This window comes from Pleurodeles waltl, chromosome 8, assembly GCF_031143425.1.
Source record: "Pleurodeles waltl isolate 20211129_DDA chromosome 8, aPleWal1.hap1.20221129, whole genome shotgun sequence".
Lineage (NCBI taxonomy): Eukaryota > Metazoa > Chordata > Amphibia > Caudata > Salamandridae > Pleurodeles > Pleurodeles waltl.
In genome coordinates, this window is record NC_090447.1 from 1,469,329,354 (window position 1) to 1,469,344,300 (window position 14,947).

Sequence of the window (14,947 nt, forward strand, 5' to 3'; positions counted from 1 at the left end):
CTTTCATGCTCTCATTTGCCTCTTGTATTTTCTCAATGGCTTTCATTATTTCGCTTTCTCTATATAACCATGGTTGGTCCCTTTGCCACATCTTGACCCCCACTTCACAACTCAGTCTTTTTATCTTTCTAGGTGTGTTATTTATTCGTTTCTGCTTTTGTATTCTGAATGGGAAATCACAGTTCAAAGCTTACATCAGCCATAATAACAAATTAAAGTGTCTAATGACCCCCGTTTAAGATGGTATGGCGGGTGCTTCAGTACCTCTTGAATTTTCACACCACCAGACAACCCACCCTAAGAGGTAGTAAATTAAGCAGTATGGAGGTCTAGAATGCGGTTGTAGAGCACCAATGTTTCCTGATTTACTCACTGCTCCCCACAGCTAAAAAACACCTTTACAGAAAGCAAGTAAAACAATTCTCATAACAGCCACATCCTGCAGCCTGATGTCCAAACTTCCAGGGCAGTACATCTGTCTGCCATCATTAGTCTGCCAAAGGTCATCCTTGAGCATCAGTAAGCCAATCGTTTGCACTTTAGCCAATCACTGCGGCTGAATGTTCCCCTTTACCGGGAAGGATGTTTGCCTCAGAATCCTAAGCAGGCTGACTTTGCTTTGGCAAAGTCATTCAAAGTCAAGAAACTTTGGGGCATATTTACAAGAAAGTGGCACATCAGCTCTGATGCACCACGTTTCTTGCAATGCCCCGTGCCCCATAACGTCACTATGGTAGTGCTGTATTTACTATACAGTGCACCATGGTGCATTATAGCACAATGACACTATTGTAACACTTTGCTGCACTAGCGCCATAAATTACTGTGCTAGTCCAGCAAAGCACAGAGAGGCCCATACGTTATTATGAGAGCATCAGTTTAATGCCTGCCCTAAGCAGGCATTAAAAATGACAGAAATAAAAGTGCATTGAAATCTTGTAAATTTCACTGCACCATTTTTTTGGGCTTCCCTACGTGGGAACACCGCCCATGCATACATTATTCCTAGTGCAGGTATAATGTGGCGCAAGGGGTTGCAAAGTGGTGCAATGCATGCATAGCACCAATTTGTAAATATGGCGCACGGCGGGGCCTCCTTAAAGCCTCCTTAGCATAAAAAAATGATGCTAGGGTAGCACAAGGAGGCGGAAGAGGGTTGTAAATATGCCCCTTTGTGCTTCATTGTGAAGGACAAAGAATCAATTTATATTCCACACTGTTTGGATAATCTCTCAATAAGCAACACTCATTGTACATTGCCACTTCCATTTTCAGATTAGAGGCACATAATTATGCTCACGCATAGGAGCAAAGTATCACAGCTTCATACTTGACTACCTTCTTGAGTCCCATTTTCTTCTATGCATTCTGGGACTTGTAGCCTCAGGTGCGTAGCTTTCATTGGTGCAGCAGGTCCAGAGGGACAGAGACCTAAGGGCCCATGGACCATGATTATTGCTGCATTTCACAGTTCAAACAGCGACCAGGGGCCATTTCATTCCTTGCAGTAGGGCCCAGTTCACACAGGCTACTTCGTAGCCTAGTTTTCTAATGCAATCGTCAACTTAACAAGGGCGCGATTCAAAAACAGCATCCACAGACATGGCAATGGGCCCGCAGTCATGACAGGATCTCCACACTCGTGGTGGGATCGCCGCACCGCCTTTTCTCATTGTGGAATCTCCGTCACAAGTGCAGAGACTCCGCCATGAATGCAGAACCTCTGCCACAATGGCAGAGGCTCTTTGTGGATCGGACTCTACGTCTCAGAAAGCAAAGAAAAACCCGGACTGGAGCAACTAGACACTTACTGAACTGGAAGACCTGACAGGGTTTCACATGCATGGATTCCAGAAGAGAAAAAATCACAAGTGTTGTGCGCATACACACGTTTACAGACATGACTATGAGGTGCGCAAGCGAACACTTCATAACACTGCACTTATACCAAACACTCATGCATCATTAGAAGCTTTGACTCCAGCATCAAAACTGCTGACTCCACAGATGCAGAGACGTACTCCCTGAAAATGATATAACTTACCAACTTAATTAAAAAATGCCTTGCTCTAAAGAATGACAAATTCCACACTTCAGTTAGTTAATTGAAATTTATGGACGCCTTTTAATTTAAATATCAAGTGAAGCGCCAGTGCGCAACCCACGCTTGGGCCACAGCCCACCCTGCAAACCGTAGCATTCACGGTCACAGTGAAAAATATGCAATTTGGGAAATGACATGAGAGAAAAATAGGAATGTTGTTTTTCTGCTTAGAAGGCAAACCTGCAAATGGTCGGTATATAAATATATATTTCAAAGCTCAGCTCATAGAAACTAATGTGTAGGACTTGGGGACCTCTATGGTGGTTGAGTGCGCGGCATCAGAGGACAGACAGGTGCACAGAACATTTGTCCTGAACGCCTGTCTTCAGTCCTCTGTTGTGCATCATTGCATGAGTTCACATGTTTCTTTGGGCCAGATGTAGCAAGCCGTTTGCATGTTGCAAACTGCGAAAATCGCAGTTTGCGCCATGAAAATGGTCTCACGCGATGCACATTCACAAATTGCGAGTCGGTACCGACTCGCAATTTGTGAATGCGACTCGCAAATCGGAAGGGGTGTTCCCTTCCTATTTGCGACTCGCATTGCAATTCAGAATTGCTTTGTGACCACGAATGCACACTGGTGGTAACTCATTCACCCTTTGTGAATGTCGACAAAAATATTTTTTCAGAGCAGGCAGTGGTACTATGGACCTTTAAGGAAAACGGGCTGCAAAATGAAAAAAAAAAATGCTTTATTTAAAAATCAGTCACAAACATGGAGGTCTGCTGACTTCAGCAGGCCACCATCCCTGTGAGTGCAGGGACTCGCTATGGGGTCGCAAAATGCGACCCACCTCATGAATATTGATGAGGTGGGTCTTTGTGACCCCATAGCGAGTCGCAGATGGTGTCTGAGACACCGTTCTGCATCCGAGATTGTGACTCGGAAATTGCGAGTTGGACAGACTCGCAATTTCTAAGTCGCAATCTCGGACTTTCCTACATGGTGCCCCTTGTTCCATAATTTTCATTTTTACTGTAATATTATCCTAAAGGACCTTGGGTCCTTCTGAATTTGAAACCACCCAATCACCCTTAAATGATAAATTCACATTCACTTTTATTCCGAGTGAAGATGCGACCATCACATGCAGTTGCTGGATTTTAGGGTAGTGTTGTCTAGAGACAGGCACATCATAGGGAGAATTGTTGAAAAGCATCCAATCAATAAGCCATTCCATTACCAAATTACCAAATGAACTTCATCAGAAAATGCCCCAATAAACTGTAACATTGTGTGATTAGCTTGGTTGGTTCAATTTGCTGACATGAGCAAATTATCGGTGATGGATGGCTTTCAAGGGTGTAGCATGTCTTGATCATATTGTTATGTATGTGGGTATTGCCTTGTATGTTTAACCATATGTAAACAAGTGGTATCTGACAACTTTCTTTTAGCAAATGTCCATTTCCTATATGTTTATGTCTTTGCAATAACTTTAGGGGCATGTTGGGTTAGTGGGTCTGTTTGAAGAAAATTGGGTTAACACAGGGCTCGTGCTTATAGTCACCCAATCGATTTCCATATTATCATGCATTCTTGGAATGCCTTCTCATATCACACTGATAACCTTTATTTAATCTAGGAGAGTAATTTTTCAAAAGCCCGTTAATTTAAAAGAAACAATGCAACTTTGAAGAAGTTCTTGAGATATATATATATCCAAGATCTTTTTTCCATTAATTATTTTGCTCAAGGTGAATACTGTTCTATGGATGCTAATTGTCGATGCCCACATACCCTGTAGAACCACATGCCGAACACAACTTGCAGTCGCACCCAACTGATGGAACTTGTGGGCTAGTGGAAGGACATGAACAGCATATGTCTTCTGCCAACTTCAGCAACATTATGATCCTGCACCGGATGGTCTATGGAAGGAGTAGATCTGTCTTATAAATGCTCACTTAATTTTGAAAATTCACTTACCTCATTGAATTTGGAAATCTATGGCCTGTCATACAAGATCTCTACTTGGTAGCAGACCTTTAAGGCCTACATAACTAAGAACATTGCAAGCCCTGTCAGACTCCCACATGCATACATCCCTCCAGTATGACTTTTATCTCAGAATATTTGCCAATGGCTAGCTCCTGTTTTGTAGCCAGAGTTCATCTTGTTCTGGTATCCCTCCATTGCATCTCGTGAATGTATGTCATTGTCTCTTGGAGAAGAGTTTTGCACACCTGGGGCCATATTTATACTTTTTGACGCAAAACTGCGCTAACGCAGTTTTGCGTCAAAAAAATTAGCGCCGGCTAACGCCATTCTGAAGCGCCATGCGGGTGCCGTATTTATTCAATGACGTTAGCCGGCGTTAGCCGCCGGCGCTGCCTGGTGTGCGTGAAAAAAAATGACGTACACCAGGCAGCGCCGGCGTAGGGGAATATGGAGCTTGGGCGCCAAAAAATGGGGCAAGTCAGGCTGAGGCAAATTTTTCGCCTCAACCCGATTTGCGCCATTTTTCCCGACTCACAACCCCCATTGAAATGACTCCTGTCTTAGCAAAGACAGGAGTCATGCCCCCTTGCCCAATGGCCATGCCCAGGGGACTCCTGTCCCCTGGGCATGGTCATTGGGCATAGTGGCATGTAGGGGGGCACAAATCAGGCCCCCCTATGCCACAAAAAAAAATATATATATTACTTACCTGAACTTACCTTATGTTCCCTAGGATGGGTCCCTCCATCCTTAGGCGTCCTCCTGGGGTGGGCAAGGGTGACAGGGGGGGTCCCTGGGGGCATGAGAGGGCACCTCTGGGCTCCTTCCGAGCCCACAGGTCCCTTAACGTCTGCCCTGACCAGGCACTAAAAAACGATGCAAAAGCGGCTGGACGTCATTTTTTTTGACCCGCCCACTCCCGGGCGTGAGTTTTGCCCGGGAGTGTTAATACTGCGCACATGCCTCGGAGTCAATTTTTTAGACTGGAACACCTACCTTGCATATCATTAACGCAAAGTAGGTGTCCACGCTAAAAAATGATACAAACTCCATGGACTCTGGTCGCTAGACGCGTCTAATGCCAAAGTATAAATATGGAGTTAGTTTTGCGTCGGAATTGCGTCATTGCGATATTGTATGTTTATCCAAAGTAGCAAATTTGATTTTGATAAAATATTCTTGTCATGAAAAATGGTGGCTGGATCTGGAGCAAAAAATGGGGAAATCTCTTTGCCAACACTATTATTAATTTCAGAGAGAAACAGTAGGGAAATTAGACCAAGGCAAATTCATCAGATATAGAGAGAATGGGATATTGGCCTAGGGGAACTGAGAGAGACAGGCTGAGATTGAAGGGGAAACAAAGGCTGGAGAGTAAGCGGTGTAGAAAAAAATCATTTCAAAGTATGAGTGACTGAGATAGTGATGGCTATAAAGTGGGTGAGAAGAAGGTGGAGAAGGTACACGGTAAGAAGAAACAAATGCAACAGAGCTTGAGACAGAGGTAGAGGTTTCGAAGACTGATTCTAAGGCACAGATGTGTTGAGGGATGAATAGGATGAACAGAAATGCAACAGACTATGAGAGAGGTAAGGAAAGAGACAAGGAGGAAAAGTAGTGAACAATACATAAAGTGCACAGAAGAGATATTAGATAGGCAAATAGAGATGAAGAAAGAAAATAGAGAGGATAGAGTGCAAAAGATAATAAGGGAAAACAAGAGAGAGAGAATGATAGAGAGAAGGGAAAGGGAGACACAAACGGTGATAGAATATGAGAGAGGAGGCAAGGAGGATAAAAACACAATAGCATGAGAGAAATGGAAGAGAGAAAGGGTGAGAAGGAAAAAGACAGATTAAACTAGAATGGTAAATAAGAAAGAGGTATGTAAATGGAGATTGGAAGAGGAAAGAAAGAGGAGACATAGAGAAGAGGAAATAGACTTTGATAGAGAAAAAAGAGAATGAGGGAGAAATAAGAAAAAGAGAGAAAGAGTAAGAACATGAGCAAGAGAGAGGCACGTAAGACTAGAAATTAGAAGATGGAGCAAGAAGGAGAGAATTGGGGGGGCTCAGTGGAAAAATGATTGAGTATTCATGTCCTAAACTAAGATTTCTCAAATGTGGTTCATGTAGGAGCCTGAAAAAGATTGGGAAAATCACAGGGTTTGCAACCACATAATGTATTTTGGCTATGTATTAAACCCATATTGTGAGTCGGAAAAGCATTCCAGAGTCAAAAAGTGGATTTCCCAAACCACTCTAAACCCCAATTAGTAAGGGGCATGAGTGGGGTTTCCCTCCTAAGCATGTCATGTAGGACGGTATGCAACAATGGTTAGTGACTGCATTGGCATTCTCAAATGATTGAAAGTTTATGGCTCTCAGGGGAGATCATAAAATATTGGAAAAATGGAAAGGTGTCCCATGAGGAGGGTCTGTCAGATTACTTTAAAAATTACTTTTCCATCTGTGGTATATTTCAGGCTGCCCTCTGTTTTGTAAACTGCTCTGAAGCCTTGAAACAGAAAGAGAAATTGGAGAAGGGCAGGTGGAATTTGTAGCTCAATTACATCACCAAATGCTCAAGGTTAAGATGTGGACAGAAAAAGTCCATACCGAAGAGAGCGTGATTTTAAGCTGAGATGGCAAATCCAACGTGAAAATTGCACACTCCATATTCGCGGCTTTTTAAGGAAGAATGGAGTCCATATTAGGGTGTGGAGATTTCATGATCCCAGGAATCCAGGAAGAAATGCAGTGTCTGTCCCGTGTTGTGCCCCCAAACCATTAGTAAATTTCGCTAGATCCACCGTTCAGATATTTTCTAAAATGGTTGACCTTGAGAGATAGACCTGTCACAGTAAAGAGCATATCAGAATACCGGAGAAATTGGGAGACCGTTTGGGGGGGCAACAGGGTTTGTGTGTGTGTGAGTGTGTGTGTGTGTGTGTGTGTGTGTGTGGGCATGTATAGCATATGCTGTGACTGGTTCGGACCTCATTGCATGGGTATACACTGTCCGTTCCAAACACTATCCTTGTGAGGACTTGTGTGTTAGGAGGACCGGTCCCCGTAGTGTGTTTAGGTCGTTTTGAGTGAGTGCATCAAAAAACTAAAAGGGAAGTTATGTTTGCCTCGGTCTGCTTTATAACCATCCCTACTATCAAAGTGCGCGAGGAGTTAGAATAGTAAATACATACTTCATTATGGTCAATGGCTGATCCTCACAATTATAGGTATGTCATGGTGTGTGTGTGTGGTTAGTTTTAACATTTTGTTAAATACTATGCAGGCTTTCATTGATGTGCCTTCAATATCTATAATTACCCATGGAAGTTCGCCCATCCATTGAGGGTCTGCGCTGGCCTCCTCGAGGTACCCATATCCATCTTTCAACTGTGTGTTGCAGAGCATCCCCGCAGAGAAGTTTGTTGTGCAGTAGACACAGTCTAGATACTTACTGGCAAAGCTCTCAGACTTAGAGTGACTGCGTGCATGCTCCTTGGAGACATAGCCGGGGACGTTGAGTCCCTAACTGATTTAATTATAACCACCTGATGAGAATGTGTAGCGGGTGCCCCCAGCCACATTAAGCGTAATTCTTCATGCTCCAAAAGATGCACACCCTCGTTCTCCATGTCTAAGAGAAAGCCATTTTCATTTGTCCTGTGTATTTGATAAACAGCCTCCTCCATCTTGTCTCTCAGCTCTTTCCAGCCCCCCCCCCATTCTGTCTAATTGTCACACATTTTTATGGACACATTGTCCTCGAGTACGTTAAACTGATTTGTTTTGTATAGGGGTGGGTGATGAATTACGCTCCAACAGCAAAGCTCACAGAGTTTTGCCCACTCTGCGCGGAGCGTGGAGTTCCCAAAAACTCTGTGGGGTGACGCAGAGTTTTTCTTCTTGCTTGCGCCTCCCAGCGAGATTTCTAAACGTGAGCAGTCGCAGCAGGTTGCTTCCGCTCACATTGAGAAACCTGCTGCTTGAGTTGAGGAAGCTGCTGTTCGAGTAGAACAGTGGTTCCCAACCTGCGGTCCGAGGACCCCTGGGGGTCCGTGAAGCCTCCACAAGGGGTCCGCGACTGCTTAAAAAAAAAAAAATTAAAAGGTTAGGTCCCCAGGCATAAGTTATGACTCATTAGGGGGTCCCCGGATTCCAATAATGATTCAGTGGGGGTTCCCAGGTTCCAGTAATGATAAAGTAGGGGTCCACAGATGTCAAAAGGTTGGGAACCACTGGAGTAGAACATCTACTTGAGTGGCAAAAAGAAGCAGCGCCCTCTTGCACTGCGCATTGTGCCACAAACACTGATTTCACAGCAGGTGAAAAACTTGTGGCGTCAAAAATCAGCGCTAGTGACTTACCACACTCTGCAGCTTGAGGAACTCCATGTAGTGCGACAGAGTTTTTTTCTGCACTCAACCCAGACCTAGTTTTGTCAAGGGGTCATAGATTACCATTAGTACCTCAACCAAAGGGATCCTAATGTACAGGAAGGAGTAGAAGAAGGGGGCACGCTGGGAAAGTTGGGGATGAAGGAAGACCTAAGAACCTTGTGAAAACGAAAGACCCATACAGCTACCCTGAATTATAAGTGTAAGACAGGGACATGCATTTTTTTTAAATTACATGGGCAAAATCTTGCGAATATCTTGATTATTTGCCTACCTATTGTTTTCAGATTTCTGCTTTTCCTGCATTTCTCACATACGGCCTTACTTCCTTTCAAATGCTAGACGGCGCTGAAAACATATCTGCCTTAACTTTGAAACGTTTCCCTTTCACAATAGCATGAACAATGCTGACAATTGTTTATTTTTCTCAAACATCCTAAAAATTGTGCAAAACGAGTCAACCTGAGTCCACATTATAAAGAGAAAATCCACATTAGAAAATATATTGCTAACTATAGGGAGTAGTTATAGAGTTCTCTAGAATTATGGGAAGTTTGCAAGAAAAAAATTGCAACTTTACAGACCCCTTGTATCAGGTAATGCAGGCACCAAAACTATTTAATTTCAGTTAGAGCTCTTCACTGTTTGTGTATGAAGTGCAATTCAAAACATGCTTGGAAAACAAATTAGCAAGACCCGATAGACCTACCTATTTCATATTTGTCCCTGATCCACAAACCAGTAAGTTTTACTAGTTGACTTTATTGGCTGGGCAGCATTTATATAAAGTCCTTTCACCTCCTTCCTTCTGTGAGCTTATTCTATTCTATTCTATTCTATTCTGTTCTACGAGATCTATATAGCACATGGCTACCCAACGGGCATCCCAGCTCTGATAACAAACTCAGCCCTAGTTCCAAAATGTAATTGAAGATGTTCTTAAGCTAAAGTAAGTATGCTGTCAAGCTCTTCCTGAAATTGCTTTCTGAATTATCCGATCTCCAATTTGTTGGGAGGGCATTCTAAACCTGGGGGCAAGGTAGACAAAGGATCTCCCTCAATGTCTTACTCTTTTGATCCTGGGAACCTGTAGTTCTGATCTCAAAGGTCTAGTAGGCGTATTCGTGGTCAGCAGTTGTATAATCAGTGAGCCTTTTTTATTAATGTCCCGATGAACCAGGCAGAGGGTCTTAAACTGGATTTTGTTTCGGCAACCAGTGCAAAGCTACAAGTTCTGGTCTTGCTGAGTCATGCCTGGGCAATTTGTCGAGAATACACACTGCTGCTTTCTTTATCAACTGTAATCAATTGATTACATATTTTGGACTCAAAAATAGAGTGAGTTGCCATGATCCAGGAGTGAGTTGATAAGGCTACATAACTGCTCTCTGGAGTGTGACTCCACATTTCAGTGGAAATATGGCCGACCTAGCTGATCCCTCCTGCATGTGGAAGCTTCCATGCTCTAAAAAGGCTCTGAGCCATTTGAGAGTGTCGCCAACAATCCCAGCCTCTTCTAGACTTTGGATTACTACTGGGTGGGCGACAGTGCTGAAGGCCACACTTAGGTCTAATAAAATCATTGCTGCAGTGCTGCCTTGATCCAGGATTGCTCTGAGATATTCTGTTGCTGCAAGCAGAGCATCATCTGTACTGCAGCCTGCCCTAAACCCTGTTTGGTTAGGATCCAACATAGAATGGGCTTCTAGGAAAGCAGAAATATGTTTATTGACATGCTTCTCCACCGTTCTCCCAGCCAAGGGGAGGAGTGAGATCAGCCAGTAATTTTCGACTTGAGTAGGGTCTGCTGACGGATTCTTCAGAAGTGGTTTGGCCACAGCATGCTTCCACGCAGAGAGAACTGAACCGTTCTTCATGGAATGATTACACATATCTGTCAGTATCATTAGAACTGTGCCACACCCTTTCTTTAGTATATCTGAAGGAGCTGGGTCCAATGGGGACCCTGATTTGATGGTACTGAGCCCTATTTCCCAACTTGTTAAAGGAAAGGATGGGAATTAAATTTTTACTGAGGTAGACGCTTCCAGAGCTAGTGTGTAAGAATCACCTTTTGGTAGGGCTAGCAGAATATTGTTAACCTTTTCTAAGAATAACTTGGCAATAGTATTACTTCGCTCCATTGAAGGCGAAAGTCCAATTGAATTTTTTGCAGGATTCATGAGAGTTTACTATTTTAAACAGATCTTTTGAGGAGTTGTGGCCTTTTCTTGATAGCGTCTTGATATTTTTTTACCGCCTTCTTGTATGTTGCCTTACTGGGCTCATCGTATGATTTCCTCTATTCCCTTTCAAATCTTTTTGAGTCCTGTTTTATCGGCTGAAGTTTTGCAAGAAACCATGGTGCTCGTCCCAATGGACAATTTGGTCTTTGTGCTTTCATAGGAACCAGGCCATCCAAGAAGCCCTGAATCCACTTTTCAGAATTCTTGTCTCTCGCCTCTATATTCCCTTTTAGTTTTGGGATGCTGTCAGCAAGGGACTTTTCCCAGCAAGTATCATCGAGTTTAGACCAACACCGCTTTAACATAGTGGGAATAGGAGTTTTGATTACATGCTGACGTAGGTGTATAGAGAAAGGGACTACAAGTGTTAGTCCATTGTATTTGGATAGGGGAGTCTGCTACGAGCTCCTTACTATTTGAAAAAATGGGATTTGGGAAGTGACCTAAATGGTGAGTAGGCTGGTTTACCAATTGGGTCATTTGAATGGGAGCCATATCATGAACAAGATGATTTCTATTATCATTGTTCATGCAGTGAAAGTGTATATTAAGGTCCCCCAGCACCATAAAATTTGCTTTTTTAAGACTAAATTGTGCTACTAATTCCAGGAGCACTTTCCTAAATTCTGTGGAAGGACCTGAGGGTCAATACATCAAAAGCCCAGAAACAGTGAAGGTGTCTGAGAGCTCCAATGAAAAGAGAAGGGATTCACTTCCTGGGATCTTGATAAGGGTGAATTGACCTTTTAGAGTATCTTTGTAAATTATGGCTACCCCACCGCCTTTCCTATCTTCCATGTCACACCTAGCGACATTTTACCCTTGAGTGAGAGCTATGGCTATCTTTGGTATGCCATCTCACAGCCAGGCCCCTGTAATGAAGGCAGCTTCTGGGTGCATGTCGTTGAGTAACATAAAAAGATCTGCATAGGGTTTTGGAATTGAACTGCAGTTAAGTAGTAACATTCACCTTTCAGTATTCTCCATCTTAGATGGAGGACGCATTATACTAATATGGGCTGTATTAGTGTTCCCTATGTCAAGTGTATTAGTGTACCTTCTAATTCTTGACTTCATCTGATAAATACTCTTCCAATGGCTCATTTTCAGGTTGAGCATGCAAGCGCTCTGGCCTGTTGTAATCTATCTGTGTGCTTTTAACCATGCCTATCACTAGTTTATGGGCTTGTCTTTCAAAAAAACGTTCTTATCATTGGTAAATGCTTTACATTTGTCCCTCCTTGGGGCAGTGTTGTTACCGCCTTGGACACCACCCCAGTTACATGGATAATTGCACTTTTGCCGATACGTTTGACTGCGAGCGAACTTCTTTTTCCCTTTGTGTCTCTCCTTTGCGCTCACGCTCATGGTGGCTGTGCAGCTTTGAATCGGATCACTTATGTCAACTGTTTTACTTTTCATTTTCAATGTATGTGACAAGAAATGTCCAGTCAGGAATTTACAATGCTAATAGCTCTAAATCGAGCAAACGCGAGACCCACTGCATTGCAAATGCTTGTTCTTTTTCTTTTTCCCCAATTTCCATCTTCATCAAATATTGCAATGTTTTGCAAATATTTACAATATTCATTATATTTGTGGACTGCCTAAACAAATAAACCATTCATGCTATGCTTGACCCAAATTATGGACAATTGTACACACCTTCATCTGTAGCTAAAGTACACTGCATGCATGTGCATATTATTTATTAAATGTATTTATTTTGCTGTTTCATTGCACGTACATTGCCAGTGGGTGTTACAGTGCTTTACTTTCGAGAAAGCAAGTTACAAAAGAAAATGGGCCCACTCCTGCACAGTCAATGAGAGCAACACACAGCTGCTATGTATAGAATTGAACAGACAAGACAAGGTGGCGAACAAAATAACAACACGTATTTGCAACAATATAAATCAGAAAAAAACACAACACAAACACAACAGAGGCCCCCAGGAATATAGAACAGAAAAGGGCAACCTTTGATCAGAACTCCCACAAAAATATGATGGCTGTGTGTGAAATGATGGTAACAAGTAAGCACATGAGAACATGGCGCTGTAGAGAAGTAGCCTAGAGGGAGGCCTGATAGGTAACAGGAGTGAGCCAAGGGTGCAAGGGTAAGAGGAACAGCTAGGAAGGAGTCCAGAGTGCATTAAAGGGAGCAGTCCTCAAAGGAGGTAGTCTGAGGAGAGAAGTGTCTTTGGAAGATGAGAATTTGCAGCTCCATTTTGAATGTAAATGGCATAAAGGTGATGTGGTCCAGCTAATTGCTCTGGCTTCATTTGGAGACCACTGGAGAGTTACTAACGCCTGTGTGACATGGTCAGACCATTTTGGTCCAGGCACCAAGCGCACTACAGTATGGGGACAGCGGCACCTTTAGGAGTCCAGTCAAGAGAGTTTCTATAGTCAGTCCTTGACAAAACAAGAGTTGGGATCTAGAGTTGTGAGGGGTTTTCTGTTATAAATTGGCACATGCCCGACAGCATTTGTGGTTGAAAATGAGTTCTCTTGTCCTCTGACTTGATTTGTGAGTGACATTTGAGTATTTTTTCGAGAATGACTACTAGGTATTTAGTGCAGCCTGTGATGGCAGGTTTGCTGTCAAGGATGACACAAAAAAGTTAATCTAGAGCGGAACTGATAGAGTCAACTTCATTAGTCACACAAGTATAATGTACATGTACAAATATAACATATGTGTGTGTAATGCATGCAAATAACGTATATGTAATGCACATGTGAATAGCAAGGTCCACATCTTGACTTTTTCGTAAAACATCTGAGGGCTGATGAGCCAGGGGTTTACTCCTAAGTGGCTGGTGAAATGCCTGAGTGAGTAAAGGTCCAAAATTGGGATCCCACCCGAGGATTACTATGATAATTCCCATTTTTATGGCACATCTAAAGCACAACTGGGAATGCCACAGTATTTATGCATCTTTAAATTACACAATGGGTAATCCTGGTTGCAGGAATACTGGATCAGCATTTCCAATATACTTAGAATAACGGACTAAGGGCCTGATTTAGATATTGACGGACAAGTAATTCCATCACAGCGGTATAGGAAATAATGAGATTTATATTTTGGCGGAAAGGATATCCATCAGAATTGTGACAGAGTAACTCGTCCACCAATATCTAAATCAGGCCCGAAGTAATCATCCTCGCAGGGGTGTGAGACAAGTGGACAGAGAATTACAATGAAACTCTGTCACCACCAACAAGGTATTGAACTTTTGGGCATTCCGCAGGAGCCCTAGACTGGCGCAATCAAAAAACTCTTTTGAAAGCCAAGTTCACTGCCTACTTTATCTGGAATATCTGCAGATAGGATGTAGAATTCCACCAATATGAACCCCTTTGATCCCGTTTCCATAGGAAATAGTGCTATGTCCCTAAACAATATGTCACAGAAAAAAATATTCCATTCAATAATATTCTGTGACATGTATAATGTATGCAATGCGTACACAGAAAGCACAGACATAAGATTAGGAACATGCACGAAAGTTTCTGTTGTATATGAATCTCACCCATATAGGTGTTTGCATTCTAAGGGTGTGTACAGATGCTAAGTCAGCTGTTTTTGCCCACTGCCACTAAAGGCTGGAAAAGCGATAAGCATTACAAGCAATCAACATCTCTCCATTCACAGCATCCCACCCCAGACTCTATTTGTCCCTCTCCATCAATATTTACCTCAAATCAATGTCGTGCCCAGAATGCTGAACATTGTCTTCCGAGACGTTTTGTGAATTTGCCCACTTCATGTGTTTTGCAACATGTACACAATTTAGTTGTCAATTCATTACTGTCCCTTACAATTCACGCAAACTACTGTTGTGCACAAATGGAACACGTGCATTGGATAGTTTGTACCTTGGTGAATACCTTGGTGAATGGGTCCCAATAGTTCTGCAAGTGGTGAAGGTGAGACATGCAAGTGCTGGAAATGAGTGGGAACCCAAGTGAACAAGGTTCTGGCAGAGATTCTGTGTATGAACCGGGCTGACCCTCAGTGGCGTCCGCACAACTGAGCGTCTTTGGGAAAGTCCTTTTATTTATTTATTTTTTCGCTCAATGCTTCATTTTTGGTCCTGGATCGCAAAATGCAGAAAAAGTCTGCCTGAGAACGCCCTACTTTGCCATGCCTTCTTAAACAGTTAGCAGCTGTTTGATCATAAAACATGTTTCCAGCCAGGAAATGGGTTGAAAATGAAAATGCAAATCAGGAATTTGTT